This window comes from Budorcas taxicolor, chromosome 17, assembly GCF_023091745.1.
Source record: "Budorcas taxicolor isolate Tak-1 chromosome 17, Takin1.1, whole genome shotgun sequence".
NCBI lineage: Eukaryota > Metazoa > Chordata > Mammalia > Artiodactyla > Bovidae > Budorcas > Budorcas taxicolor.
This window is the reverse complement of record NC_068926.1, coordinates 59,999,654-60,016,045: the sequence shown is the minus strand read 5'-3', so window position 1 is coordinate 60,016,045 and position 16,392 is coordinate 59,999,654.

Genomic DNA, 16,392 nt, shown 5'->3' with positions numbered 1-16,392 from the left:
TTAATTATCCATTTTACATAGTAGTTGTATATACAAGGTGGTTTTTATATGCAGATGACTGTTTTTCTTAATCAATATTTAATTTTAGAATCATTCCACATTAATAGCAGAAAAATTGTGACGATAGTACAGAGGGTTCCTATAGACCCCATACCCAGTCTCCCGTACTGTTAACATCTTATGTGAGTGTGATGCCTTTGTTTTGATTAATGAACCATTTTCTGTCCCAAAATTCTACCTAGGGCACCACATTACATTTAGTCACTATGTGTCCTTCGACTCTCCTTGGATGTGACAGTTTTCCAGACTTTCCTTTTCGTGATCTTGACAGTTCTGAGGAGTACTGCTCAGGCATTTTGTAGAATGGCCCTCAGTGTGAGTCTCTTGATGTTTTTCTTGTGATTAGACTAAGGTTATGGGTTTGGGGTTTTGGGTGATGAAGGCCACGCAAAATGTGAATTGCCGTTCTCATCACAACCTATCAAGACCGCATATATGCATGTTTTTAAGGCTACATATTTATTACTGATGGATTGGGGGCAGGAGGAGAAGGGGACGACAGAGGATGAGATGGCTGGATGGCATCACTGACTCAATGGACGTGAGTCTGAGTGAACTCCGGGAGTTGGTGACGGACAGGGAGGCCTGGCTTGCTGGAATTCATGGGGTCGCAAAGAGTCGGACACGACTGAGTGACTGAACTGAACTGAACTGATTTATTACTGTTGATGTGAAGTTTTATTCTGTGACTTAGGTAGTGTTTTTCAGGAGCTGATCATTTTTAAAATTTATTTTTATGTCATGGAACATTTCAAAGCTATGGAGAAGAATGAATGAACGGATGAATAAATGGGAGGATGGATAGATGAATGAATAAAGGACGGAAGGAAGAAATGATGGACAGATAGATGAATGAATGGATAGATAAATTAGTGATGAATAAATGAATGACTAATAGTGGTAATCAGGGGCCCCTCCAACACAGTTCCTTATGATCAGAAAATGATATAATTTATTCCTTCAGTGTATGTTTTAAACTTCCCTAGGACTTGTTTGGGAAGTTTCTCTCTAGCCCTTAGCTCTGTGCTTACCGCATACCTAAATGAAAGCAGGAAAGGAGCCTTGGTCTAAAAAAAAAAATACTTGAAGGGAGATAAATTGTCCACACTGAACTTAGAAAAAGTCATCTGTCCTCCAGCCTTACTTGATGGTTTAACTTATACATCTGAATGCCCTGGTCATTTTCATCAGACTTGTTTTTCTGGTATAAAGTTTTATTTTCATGCTCTCATGAGAGTCCAATCCAGTATTTTTATCAATCTAGCTATTTCATTAGCCAACTCAAAGGTTATTGATAAGAGGCCCTTTTGCTGGATGAGCAAAGCCCTTGACCTAATCAAGGCCCCATGGGGATTTTCCCAGGAACTAGAAAGACTGGCTTAATCAGGATGCTGCAGAATAGAAGGGATCCAGGAACACGCGGTCTAGACCTTAGCTCTGCAGAGTGGCCTGGCCTGCCTAGGTCTTAGTTTCTTCATCTGGGCAATTGAAATAAGCACCTCTGTTTCACAGAATCTGTGAAAGAAAATATATTTGTGGGCTGTAAAGTCTTGTAGGAATGGAAAAAATAAATATTTGGAAAACTTCTAGATGGTAGTAGGTACTTTGTCTTGGTTACGGTTTTAGTCCTCAGCCCTTTGTACCATGCCAGGCACATGGCAGGGTGTCAATCGAGGCTTGCCAAATGAATTGAGTGAGTGAATAGAGATGGACGGATGAGTGGATGAATGAATAAATGGGTGGAAGATGGAATGATGGATAGACGGATGAATGAATGAGTGGATGGAGGGATAGGGGAATGAATGATGCATGAATGAATGATGAAAAGTGGTAATCAGGGCCTCTCCAACAAATGAACCTTTTCTTTTCAGTTCCTTGTGATCAGAGGAAGGCAATCATCCCAAATTTGGCTTCTGCCTTACAACTGTTTTGTGGCCTTGAGCCAGCCAACTAACCTCTTAGTTCCCTGGCTCATAAAAGAACGATAATGACACCTTTGAGGGGTGGGCTGATGGCGTAGTGGATGTTGAGAAAATTAATTGGGTGGTGGTAAATGACTTTGAGAGTGCCAGATGAAAGGTGCCGCAGAGGTGAGCTGTTATTATCCATGTTACCTGGGGTTTCCTCTGCCCCCTTCTGCCTCCCCCAGGAATGGCTTCTCTCCTGGTGCCCCAGAAGCGAGTTTTCCTTGGAGAGGGAGCCTGCCTTTCATTGGACTGACTCTTCCCTGGGGTCATTTGGCAGAAGGCTCCCAGGTGAGAGAGAGAGCTATAATCCCAGAAACCTGGCTGTCCTGCTTTATTTCCTTCCAGAAGGATTGATTTTCCCAGATGCCAACCAGGCCCTGCAGTGCACGGCAGCCTGAAAACAGACTTGCTTTTTCCTCTTCCTGGAATGAAAAAGAGGGACGTCCCTCCAGATACTAATTTTGAGGGTCCCACCTGTTGGCATGACCTCAGCACTGGAGACCAGGTGTGTAGCATCTGGTGTCCAGAGACCTGGGAATTCACTGACATCCAAGACTTTTGCAAGCTCCCTCCTTTCCATAGGTGGCATCCCAGGTTGCAGGCATGATCGACATGTATCTTTCAGTTTATGTTTTTCTCACAGAGGACAAAGGTCCCAGGCTTTGAGGTTGGGAGACAGTTTAGATCTGCAACTGTGTGCCCTTGGACAAGTTGCGTAACCTCTCTGGAAATTTCTGAATTTTGAAACACATCTGGTTCTGGGGTTTAGGGATTAAGGATGGTGGGCCCATATTCCTTTTTATGGTTACCTCTTATTTCTGGTAAGCATTTAAGAGTGGATAAAGTGAGTTAATTTAAACAAACAGAAAAACAGCAAGTAAATAATAATAAGAGAAGTGCTCAGATCTGGCTTAAATTGTCGAGCGGTACAGAAAGGACGAAAGTTCAGGAAAAGCTGTCCTAAAGGGGATTTTCCATCCTTTTAATGACACGTCCACTCTTTTCTCTTGTTCCCTTCCTTATGCCGCTCCGTGATCACCAAGCCGCCCTCTTATTGCCTCCAAACTCAGACCATCTCTGCGTGTGATGGTGAGTTAATGAACAATCCTGTCTTACCCATAAAACCAGATGGGGCGCCAGGAGCTCATTTGACATTCCTGACACTTTTGAGAGACCAACTTTGAGGTCGCCAAGGACCCCTTGCAGGAAGACGTTCCCTGGAGATGTGGGGTTGGGGAAGGAACCATGACTCTCAGCATTCGGGGTCCCGAGGATGGGCTTGGGGTGAAGGCTGTGGCTTCTAGACCAGGCTCGCTAGAGTGCTGTGTTCTGAAAGGGGCTGCTTCAAGCCTTTCACAGGGCAATCTCCCTGGCCTTAAGTAGTTCTTAAAACACCAAACAACATTAGTGCCCACAAATGAGGGACATTTAAACCTAAACCCGATTACAGCCAAGAGTGGCGAGGCGGCCAAGGTGCTATAAAGAAATGATGTTATTATGTCCAAGGGATGCCATTAAAACTCTGTTTACAAACCAAATGTGCCAGAGAATGGGTCAGGGAAAGAATTATTAGCAACAGAGCTATTTGATCTCTTTTATGATCCAATGAGTCATATTGCTCCATGCTCTAGAAGGTGAATAATGAAAACCTCAAGCCTGTTGATTTATAAACAGGCCCAGAATTCCCTGTTCTTTAACCTCAAATGCCCTCTTAAGTGTGACTTACCCTAAATCACACATGACATCAGATGCCACCGGGCCTGTCCCTGCCCCCACCCCCACAAGAGGTAATTGAAGAGGTGATTGGCGTAGAGGGTGCATAAAATTCCCGTTCATGATAATGGATAGCTGGGGGAAGGGTCAATGGCCAGGACTTAGAGCCATGGCTTTGTTTCTACATGCCCCTATCTGCAGGGCTTGCAGCTCCAAAGCTGTCTTTGTTCACGCTCCTGGATTCTCCATAGACCAAGGAAAGTGGGGCTTGGGGTGCACATAATCCTTTGTCCTCGTGGTCACAGTCTTGCCTCCCTCTCCCCACCCCCGACTCCCTGAAAGATGTTCTGAAGAGTAGGACCAATGAAGTGTTCCACCTGAACACCACCCATTACTGAATGCAACCTTGGGAAGTTTCCTTAGGGTCTCTGAGTCTGTTTCCACCTCTGTACAATGACACAGCCATCGTCCAGTGCTTCCTTACTATGTGAAGACGCTTTACACATGCCATGAGCCAGCTTAGTCCAAACCTCATAATAACAGACTCTCTTAATCATGACTGGACTATGTGGCAGACATTGCTTTAAGAACTTTGCATCTATCCATGTATTTCATCCTCACAAGATCTCTGTGAAGTAGTGCTGAGAACCTGAATCCTACAGATGCCCCTATGACAGGACTTGAGTCTGAGTGGTTAATTTGGGAGATCGCAAGAGGCTGCATAAGAAAGTAAAACAGTAAGGCTAGAAAGAGAAGAAGTTGGGCAAGCCACCCCCTTGCTCAGTAATATCAGCATCTCTACAGCAGGCAACTGGGGTGAAGTTTCCATGGGGGATCTTCAGAAAGATAGCATTGGACATGCCCGAGTTGTCTCACTAGGCAGGAAGTTGGGGGTAGTTTTGTGTCAACTCCAGCCCCTCCTAGTGGATGGAGGGCTCCTCCAGGGGTCTTAACTCCTGGTACCCCTCATCTGTGCCATGTGAAGGCCAAGTGGGTCCCTGGGACCAAGGAAATTCCCTGGGCAGAGAACTGCCAGTGCTTGTAGTTGGACGCATTGGGTTGACCTGCATGGGAATGGTGTGGAGAGGGTATGGGCGTGTCCCTATCTTGTCCACCGCAGGTCCGAGCCAGGGATAAGAAGACTGGGCCACAGAGAGCTGGGAATCTTCCCATAGCTTCTCCAGCTGGCAGGAGGGGGACGTGTTAGTTGCTCGGTCACATCCGACTCTTTGCAACCACGTGGACTGTAGCCTGCCAGGCTCCTCTGTGCATGGGATTCTCCAGGCAAGAAAACTAGAGTGCCATTTCCTTCTCCAGGGGAATTTCCAGACACAGGGCAGGAGTGGGGAGCCTGTGTCTATATCCCTTGGTGGATAGTTTTTTGGTTTTTTTTTTAAGATTTTTTTTTCTTGATGTGGACCATTTTTAAAGTCTTTTATTGAATTTGTTACAATATTGCTTCTGTTTTATGTTTTGGTTTTCTGGTCATGAGGCATGTGGAATCTTAGCTCCCCAAGCAGGAATTGAACCTGCACCCCCTGCTTTCAGAGGCGAAGTCTTAACCACTGGATTGCCAGGGAAATCCCCAATGGCAGTCTTAGATTAAAAAAAAATGTTGGCTGCACCATACAGTATGAGAGATCTTAGTTCCTCTACCAGAGATTGAACCCATGACCCCTGCAGTGGAAGCGTGGAGTCCTAACCACTGGACCACCAGGGAATTCTCTCCCTTTGTGATCTGATTTCAGGGTCCACAATGAAAGTTCCTGGGCTACACATTATAACCCTTTGAGGAAGGTATCACTATCCCATCTATAAATGCAGCATCCAAAGTTTAAAGGGGTGAATTGACTTGGTCCCACAGCACACTGGCCACTGATCCAGGATTGCAGCTTGGCCCCCGCTGACTTCAAAGTCCAGGTCAACTTCAGCACACCACCTGCCTTTTGCCTGCCAAGGGGACTCCCGAGTTGTCCTGAATTAGAGCAGTGCCCCAGAGTCTCCAACCAGAGGCTCAGGCTACAAGGATGCGGAGAAGGTTCGTGCTGTCTCGTTTCCTTAAGGTCAGCCTCGTGGCTGGAGGTGAGGGAAGGACTGTGTATCCACCTCCAGGCTGTCTCCAAGGGGCTGACTCTAGTCTCTAGTGTCTCAGTCTGGTTCTGGCCCCTAGAGACTGCCAGATTCAGCTCGGTCTTGATTCCATTTCCCTTTGTCCCCCAGGTTATCTGCCTTCATGCTTTGGGGGCCTGTCAAAAATTCTGCACCTTTGAGTTGGAACTGGCATGAAAAGCTGTAATTATATATCCTAAAATGGAATCTTGGAGGCCTTTAAGCAGAAACTCAACTCTCCCTCCTCCTTCCTCCCTCCTCCCCTTCAAAGAATGATACCGAGGCTTTGAAAGTCCCACCGGGCTCGCAGGCACCGTGGCAGAGAGTTGCATTAGGAAACCGCACTCTCGACACGCTGTGGTTTTCTAGTCCACTTCGCTAGACCGTGCCCAGCGCCATTCCCGGAGTAGTCTGTCACTGTGCTTACAACTCACATCACAACCCGAGTCAGCCCATCACCCTGCGGAGCCAACAGCCTGGCCGTTTTCATGCAAAGCCAGCAAAAACAGACCGCCTAGAAAACACACAGGCTCCCAAGCCTCTTCTTTCTTGCAGAAATAATAAATGATAGCAGCATTAAGACCGACTGGGGCCAGGTGATGACAAGAAGAAAAAGAAAAAAAAAGAAACCCAGTATCTTCCAAGGTGGGGACTGGGAGATCAGGTCTGGCTGGAGCACACATTTCCTGGGTGACCTTGGGTCTTGTGCCTTCCTGTCTCTGAGTCTCCTCTGTTTTCTCATTAGTGAGATGGGAATATTGGGTGAAAACTCAATGTCAAGCTCTTTCCAAAATTTGGGTATCATATTTGTTTCCTGGGGCTCCTGTGACAAAGAACCATGTACTGGGGGCCTGAAAAGAACTGAAATGTATGCTCTCCCAGTGCGGAGATCTGGGATCGAGGGGTTGGAGGGCCGTGCCCCCTCCCAAGGCTCCAGGGAACGATCCTTCCGTGCCTCTTCCAGCTTCTCGCGGTGGCTGCCCATCCTCGTCACTGCTCAGTTTGCAGCTGCACCTCTCAATCTCTGCTCCCGTTTTCTCGTGCCTTCTTGCCTTCTGTGTTCAAAGTTCCCTCCTCTTATAGGGACACCCATCATATTGAGTTACAGCCCATCCCACTTGAGTATGACCTCGTCTTGACCTGATTGCATCTGTCAGGACCCTATTTCACAGGCTCCAGGAGTTAGAACATCAACATGCAGTTGTTGGATGACACAATTCAACTCATAACAGGCATCACTGAGTGCTTTTTTACTGAATAGAATTTAAGGAGATTCACTTTTTTTTTTTTTTGCATGGCATGTGGGATCTTAGTTCCCCAGCCAGGAATCAAACCCATGCCGCGCCACCACCACCCTGCCCCCCCAACAGTGGAAGCTTGGAATCCTAACCAATGGACCAACGGGGAATTGCCTTGGGAGATTCATTTTTGAATTTTGAGCTAGGAGATGTTCATGGCTTGACCTTAGTGGGGAAGAAATTGAGGAAACAAGAGCAGGGACTAGAATTCACCAGGGCTGAGATTAAGGTGGGATGTGTGGTTCCCTGACAGTTTGTTAAAATATCAGGGGACTGACCCACTGCCCTGAGATGTCCCTGCCCATGCATTCCTCTGTCCCTTGGCTGCCATGGGGGCAAGGTGATTTGTGCAGGGTTTTTCCATTGCTGGAGTTTCTGATTGGTTTTGCGACTCTACTGAGCAATACAGGGGATCCACTGTGATATCAGGACACCCTCAGTGAAAACCTTGGCCATGTTGGCTGAGTCTCATCTTCCATTGTATGCTGGCTGTCCCATAGATCATAAACTCCACGAGGGTGGGGATGTCTGTTTGACTTGCTCACTCATGTAGTTCCTGGCTCAGGGAATTAGGGGCCAGATCGCATAACGCATGCATGCATGCTCAGTCGCTAAATTGTGTCCGACTCTTGTGACCCCATGGATTGTAGCCCACCAGGCTCCTCTATCCATGGGATTCTCAAGGCAAGAAAACTGGAGTGGGTTGCCATGTCCTTCCCTGGGGGATCTTCCCGATCCAGGGATGGAACCTGTGTCTCCCATGTCTCCTACTTTGGCAGGCAAATTCTTTACAACTGAGCAGCCTGGGAAGTCCATATCACATATTAGATGCTCAATAAATATTTGTTGAATGAATACACAAGATCTTTGACAAATGCAATGACAAACATTAGCAAGGGAAGCCTTAAGAAAGAATCTGTCTGCACCAAAATGCTCTCTTGAAATTTTCAGAGTTTCTTAATTTGGTATCCATGAATACCAGGAATAGCTATCTTGGAACCTGGAGTCCTCTAATATTCTTGTAGCCATTGACCTTGTCCTCATTTTCCAGCGGAGCCTAACGACACTAAAAGAGGTTGAATTCTTGCTCAAAGGCACATTGAAAATAAGTGGCAGAGCTAAAACCCTGGTCCAACCTGACTAGCAGGGCTGGTCTGTCTCCTATTCCAACTCTAAGAGAATCATATAATTTGCTCCAAGGCTCACGCATGATCACATACTTCTTTGTGTGATTGTATAAGTAATGCCTGTCACCTCCACTAGACTGGGAACTCTGTATTTTTTAAATTAATTAACTTAAAAGATTTATTTACTTATTAATTTGGCTGTGTTGTCCAGTCTTGATTGTGGCATTTGGTATCTTTTGTTTTGGCCCTCAAGCTTAATTGCCCCAAGGCATGGGGATCTCAGTTCGCTGACCGTGATTGAACACGCACCATCTGCAATGGAAGGCGAAGTCTTAACCACTGGACCATCAGGGAAGTCCCTAGGAATGCCTGCAACTGTTGGTGGCACGAGTAGGTGTGTGCTGTTGGCATCCACCAAGATGGGCCCCATGATCTTTGTCTTCTGGGGTTCATGCTCACGGGTTGTCCCTGGATGCACAAGTTGGCCTATGTATCCAGTAGTGTATTGTGAAAATAACTAGGGTTTGCAATATAAGAGACACTGCAACTTCCAACCTCTTTTCTCTTGGGTCCCTTCAGGGAGCACCTGGCACTCAACAAAGATGTGTGTTTTTATATACTCTACCAGGGCTTTCCTGGTAGCTCAGATGGTAAAGAATCTACCTGTAACGCAGGAGAGGTGGGTTCCATCCCTGGGCCAGGAAGATTCCCCTGGAGAAGGGAATGGCAACCTGCTCCAGTATTCTTGCCTAGAGAATTCCATGGGCAGAGGAGCCTGGTGGGTTACAATCTATGGGGTTGCCCAGTCAGACACGACTGAGCGACTCACACACACACACATACAGAGATGCCTAGTGAAAGTGCAGACTATGCCTCTGCACTCTTTTGGGGGTTCCAGCCTATCTGGCAGGGCTTGACCTTGTGTCCTGTGTCTTCATTACCATGCCCGCAACCCCCAGCTTTCCTTCTCTCGAGCTGATGTAGTGAACTTGAGCTCCATGGGGACGTGCAGCTGCCAGGACACAGACGCTCCCTCCCCACCATCAATACATGTCTCCCTTGCTAGGAGAGGTGAGACTGACTTTGGAACGTCTCACATTTCTTCCAATCTCTGTTCTCCAGGGCAGGGAGACCTCTTTGAAGAACTCATTCTTTGCCCCTCTTTTGGCCAAGAAAACTATTCTTGCTCCAGTTTTGAGACTAAGAAATCAGTCCTGGGCCAAACTATAACCCAAGTCACCGTTCACCTCCCTTGGGACATCTAACAGGTCATTTAGCCTCCCTGAGCCTCAGTTTTCCCATCTGTAAAAAGGGAACCATTGTGGTTCTTACCTTCCAGTAAGCGCTGAAGCCAGACAGTTTCTAGTACCATGCTTGACACCAGTAAAAGCTTTATAAGCGCCATGTGGGTTACTGTTGTTACTGTTTTTATTATTTGAAGTGCTAAATGATACCTTTTCTTCCTGGAAGTTTTAGTTCTCATGGAAAGGATGCTCTCCATGAGAGACAAATCTGTTTTCCTTCCCACACATACTGTGCACACTGCTCCCTTGAACTTCAAAGAGAACCCCCACCCCTCACCCCCGCCAGGAAGCTCAACTTGTTATAAGTACAGCAGGAGAAATATGGGCGCTGCTGCCGCGGCCTGGGAGCAGCTGTTTGATATCACACCGGGGTGGCCAAGGCTTTGGGACGGCCCTGTTTACTCCTCATAGATAATATCTGGAATGAACCGCGGGAAGGACACTCAGGGTCAACCTTCACCTTTGTAGTTGTTTAAATATCGATTATAATGCATCTGAGGCTGAGCTGGATGAGGGTGAGGAGTGAGCGATGTGTTTGCAGACCTTCCATCCGTCCACTTGCAAACTTCATTTAGAAAATCTTAAATCTCTTAACCGAGCAGGCGATTCCCAGTGCTCATTTTTCCAGTGAAGAAAGAGTTAAGCAACTCCTCGTTAAGGACTGATTGTTGAAAACTCTAAGATGCTAGAGGCCTCCCCCATCTTAATTACATTTGCCAGGGAACATATAAGACAAGATGGAGCTTCCTCGCTGATGTAGAATGGGAGCAGGATGGTAATTGGATTTCAGGAAATAAGGAGTCCATGGACAGAGATGTTTGGGAAGAAACTTGTTTTTAAAAATGCAATGATTTTTCTTAACTGCAGAACTTTCCAGTCTCTCAGATGTTCATGTGCATCTTGTGATTTTTTTTTCCCCTGAGATGGATCCAGTAGGTCACATTTCTGAAACTCCTTTGGACCATGGAGTCTTCAACTTATGCAGTATATTGTGAGACGAGCATTCTATGGAACACTTCGGTCAAGGCTACTGTGTGAAATAAAACAGGCAGAGGACTTAGTACAGGGCATACAACCCTGTGTAGGCCCTTGGTAAATACCAAATATTTTTGTTAATATTATAGAGGGGGTTGAACTTCAAAGGCACCTCCAGTCTAAAAATCCATGATTCTAGCTATACTCTTGCCTGGAAAATCCAATGGATGGAGGAGCCTGGTGGGCTGCAGTCCATGGGGTCGCGAAGAGTCGGACATGACTGAGCGACTTTACTTTCACTTTTCACTTTCATGCATTGGAGAAGGAAATGGCAACCCACTCCAGTGTTCTTGCCTGGAGAATCCCAGGGATGGGGGAGCCCGGCTGCCGTCTATGGGGTTGCACAGAGTTGGACACGACTGAAGCGACTTAGCAGCAGCAGCAGCAGTTATAGTGCTATCACATTAAAAAAAATGATTCTAATTATAGTGTTACCACAAAATAAGTGCGCTTGTTGGCTTGGGAAAAATGAAAAAAAATGAAATCAAAGAATTAGTAAGGGAAGTCAAATAATCCCCGAGAAAAACTCTAGGTTACTCATTTTAGCATTTGGAAGAAAGGCATTGTCTTGGGAAGGTGGCATAGTTCGGTGAAATATCGGTTGGATCCATGTCCTACTTGGACCTGCATGAGCCAGGAGCATATGGAAACCACCTCACTGCTTGGGTCCTGGGCTTCCTAACTGTCAAACATAAACAAGAGATGAAAATATCCCCTTGCCACTTGTAGCGTGGTCCACAGAGATTAGCAGCGTTGACACTGCCTGGGAGTTCTTCTCTTTCTTGGAGAGCATTCCACCTACTTACCATTTCCAGGCTTTGTTTGGAGGCTTGGTAAAGTGGCCACTTGCTTGACCAGATGTGACAACACAATTTGGAATTCCAGGTTAAGAGGGCAGTTCCTGGTTTAGGGAGAGGACTGGTGCTGATTGTAATGTACATCTGTGGTTCTGGCTCTCCATGAAAAAAAACTCATCAACCTGGAAGACTAACTCTGGGTTTCCTGTCACCTCCGTGATCCTTTGCTCTCTCTTCTTTTCCATAATAAAACAGAAATGTAATCAGACTCTGGAATGTGCCTTGGCAGAAGGAATACTCAGGCAGCTTAGTTTATTAGCTGTTTCCATGGGAGAGAACTCTCGGGGCCAAATAGATATTTACAAATATTGAAATACTGTGCTGATCCCCAGTAGTGTCTGGAGATAAATAGCTTCTCAGAGAGGTGGTACTTTTTTTTTTTTTCCCTGCACCCTCTTCTCCTCCATCCTATTTATCTATTTTGCTTTCATTTGGATCATCCAACACGGAGAAGGTCTCCAGAAGAAAATTCTTCCTTGCCTTTGCAAATTCAGGACCCCAAGGGCATGGAATTTAGTACTTCAGGGGATGAGACCATCAATGGGGTTTTGAAAGATGATTGTTTTGGTACTTTCAGTGATTTAGCCAGCTGGAAGCCTTTGTGAGCAGAGGTGAGTATCCCGTAAGAGGTGTTCTCAGCCAAAGAGCTCCTCAGAGTGGTCAGAGGACCAAATTCAGGGATTATGTTAGCATCCTCTTCCTCTGAGTATGTATTCATTCAACAAATAGGCATTGAACCCCCTACACATACAAGGCAATGTATTCTGCACTGGAGTTTCCATGATGTATCTGTGAGAGTCTGGACTGAAAGTAGACATCATGAAAGGCCCTTCAAGCAGAGAGCATTTAATGCAGGGGATTGAATCCCTAGGTGATGGAAGAGTCAAGGAGGCAAATGGGGAAAAGAGGCAACTCAGAGATTACCAAGAGCAGGGAGTCATTACTCTCCCTCGGGAAAAGCGACAGAAAGAGAAGCTTGTGTTATGAAAGCTGAAGTGCCAGGACCTCCACGTGGAGCCAAGGTTGGTTAGCTGCTGCCAAAGCAGGATGGATGAGTGGAGTGAGAAATACCGTGGCTTTTTTCTCCTCCTTCCCTCCAGCCTGCCACCATTGACTGAGCAGGAAACCAGAAAGCAAAGCAGTTTGGGAAATGTAGTTCTCTGTGATTTGGAGCCGCTCGTGGCTGGCACAGGTGGTAGATGGGACCTGCATAGTCCTTACTCTCTTGGAAGGATGTGGGTACTGACTATTGCCTGGCCCTACCCATACTCTTGACACCCATTTCCCAAATTAAAACTGAATCTAAAGGGTAAGAGAGCAGTCTTCTAATTTTTTTTTTTTAATCTGAAAATATGGGAATTTGCCAAGGAGAAAGCAAGTTCACGTTTCAGAAGGAAATCCACTTAGTGGATGAGCAAAAATGTGGATGAAGGAGTCCACAGTGGTGTCACCTTAACTTTTGAGCCCCAGACTGGACTTAGTATCAGGTCTTCTTCCAGCCCTGAGAACGTCTTCCCCTGTAATAAGAGCTAACATTTTTGGGGTGCTGGGTGTGTTGTGGTCCTAGGTGCTTTCCATACATTATCTCATTATGCCTTATATCATTAAACCTTTTGCCAGTCCCATGAGGTAGCTAGGCTTATTACACCCAATTTATAGATTAGCAATCCGCAGCTTAGCTAAGCAAATCACTTTCACTTATCCCATTGTCAGAAAATGGTAGAGCTCAATTTGGAGAAAGTTAACTTGACTTCAGAACCCATTTTCTTTTTTTAAACTTTAGATTTTTTATTGGAGTATAGTTGATTAACAATGTCATGTTAGTTTCAGATGTACAGCAAAATGATTTTTATACATATACATGCATCTATCCTTTCAGAATCCATATTCTCTTTTTTAAAACTTTTTATTTTATATGGAAATATAGCCAATTAACAATGTTGTGATAGTTTCAGGTGATCAGTGAAGGGACTCAGCCGTACGTATACATGTATCCATTCTCCCCCAAACTCCTCTCCGGTTCAGGCTGCCACCTAACATTGAGCAGAGTTCCCTGTGCTATAAGGTAGGATCTTGTTGGTCATCCACTTGAAATGTAGCAGGTTGTATATGTTGATCCCAAACTCCCTTACTATCCTTTACCCCTGTCCTTCCCATGAGTCGGAGTCCTGTATTCCAAGCCTTGTCTCAACACTGCCTCTAGTGTCTTGTACATGGGAGATGCATAATGATGGTGGATTTGATTGTGTGGCAGATAAAAGGAGAATGTCACTACTTTGTGTAGGGTATAGTTCAGCTGCTTGAGGAGCAATTCCAAATACTTATAGCTTAAATGAGGTAGATACTTAATTCTCTTGCACATAAAAAACTGTGCTGGCTGCTATGACAACTCTGGGATTTTTTTCCCCCTCGGGTTTCTTCTTCTTTTTTTTTTTTATCATCCTTCAGGTGTTTTCACTGTCAACACTTTTTTAGGTAATTTAGCACCAAGTCTATAGTCTAGCCCATGAAAATAGGATGATGAAGATGGGAAAGAAATGTCCCTTCTCCTTAAGGGCTTGGCTGGGAAGTTGCACACATTTGTCTCCATCTCCATGGTTATAAATCCCCACATAGCTGCAAGGGAGCTAGGAAAAACCCGCCTAAAATCCAGTTGTCGTATCAATATAGTAGAAAAGAAAAACTGGTATTGGAAGACAACTGTGGTTCTCCTTCTTCAATTTTCTGATTGTAAAATTTTACCGTGTTTCATCTCAGCTCATGTACAAATCTTCAACATGGGCTAATTTTGTCTGCAATTTATACACGCGGCGACGGACGACAAAAGAGGTGAAATCATTTTCTATAGGTCACCAACGGTGTCAGTTATGTGGGGAATGAGGTTTTCATGGGAATTAATTTTATACATGGCCATCCACTTATGAATTCTTCTTTATTTTATAAATGGCTTTTTGCTTCCAGATATAACCTCATTACTGTGTTAGAGTTGGATAATAAATTCTTACGTAATGAAGACCCCATGCCTATAAACACTCTTTTGTTTTGTGCTCAGAGCTGTTCAACTATTAAGAATTATTACTGAGAATATTACCAAACTCAATTTTTGGACATTTACACAATTCCAGCAAGTCTGAGCTAAGTACTTCATATGAAACAATAAAAAAAAAATTAGTGTCAGAGCTCAAGTGTCTGGAGGATTTAGTTAAGAATATTTGTTTTTGTGGACAGAAACTTAGTCTAGCTCATGCCAAGAGGATTAAGTGTAGCATATACCAGATGATATCCTGTGTACTCAAGGGTTAGAAATAAAGTTTAGGAGATCTCATTAACTGGGAATTCATTGTCTGAGCTCATGTTGTACAGAGTCATGCAGAGAATCAAACGTTGTCATGATATGGTAAATAACCAATAAGCTCATCACGCATGCTCAGTTACTTCAGTCATGTCTGACTCTTTGTGACCCTATGGACTATAGCCCACCAGGTTCCTCTGTCCATGGGGATTCTCCAGGCAAGAATACTGGAGTGGGTAGCCATGCCCTCCTCCAGAGAATCTTCCCAACCCAGGGATCAAACCTGTGTCTCTTATGTCTTGTGCATTGGCAGGTGGGTTCTTTACCATTAGCTACCACCTGGGAAGCCCATAAGCTCATCACTTATGCATATATTCCCCGCTTCCACTTCACACAAGCCTAATTGTCAACCAGGGCACCAACATCTTTATGGGGAGGTTGCCAGATGCTAGAGATATCCAACAGTATGATGCAAATATGATGCAAATGCTTGCAAAGTGGAATTGCAATTCTTGCAAAAGATGCAGGGTTTCATAAAATGGATGAAAGTCTGGCTGGAGAGTGGCTCTAATTACAAGCGAAGCACTTGAGGGATGAGCATATAGTAGCATCAGGCCAGTTGACACGACAGGTGCTTCAAAAGAGAGTGATTTGTGAATCAAAGGATTAAGAGAGTCTCTTTAGAAAATTGATGGAGCCCTCCAGTATTTCTGAAAAACTATCTTCTTTATGCTCCTGCTGCAGAAAGTTATATGTGAAGGGAATGTGTCATATTATCTATCTATCTACCTATCTATCTGTGCAGATAGTCTCTGAAGACTTGCCAAAACTTGATTCGAGCTCCGTTTGTTCTAAGAACAAACGAACAAGCACAGTTGACATTACAGCTGGACTGTTGTTAGAGATGATAAAATAAAACCTGTTTTGATGATTTTCGGTTTGAAGAGTTTTCAACCCCCTAGGGTCCCTTGCATGTTTTATTAGATTGTGGAGTTGATTGACTGTACCTTCTTGCAAGGTGGGAATGGAGATCTTGACTTGCCTGTCAATCGTATAGCTTTAGATGGCTGGAAGGGACACAAGGAAGCCGTATGTGATGGGGGAACCCCAGTTCCTGGCAGCTTGTCTGGGCACTGGAGTAATAAGGATTTTCTGATGATGATAACAAAAACAATAATAACAAACATTAATTGGGTCATTATTATGTTCTAGGCAGGGTGCCAAATACTTTGCATGGGTTATGCCATTCCATCTTCAGATAACTCTGTAAGGTAATTACTGTTTTATCCCCATTTAACAGTTGAAGTGATAAGGGTTTAGCAGAGTTCAATGCTCTGCCACTCGTGTTCAACATTCAGTCCTTTGGGAGACTAAATTACCCCCTTTTTCAATTGTAGTAAGAACATTGAATATGACATTGAACAAATTTTTAAGTGTATGATACAGTACTGTTGACTACAGATAGGACGTTATGCAGCAGATTCCTAGAACTTATTCATCTTGGATAACTGAACAGCATCTCAGGGACTTCCCTGGTGGTCCAGTGACTGAGATTCTGTGCTCCCAATGCAGGGGACTCAGGTTTGGTCCCTAGTCGGGGAACTGGATCCCACATACCACATGTAAAAGT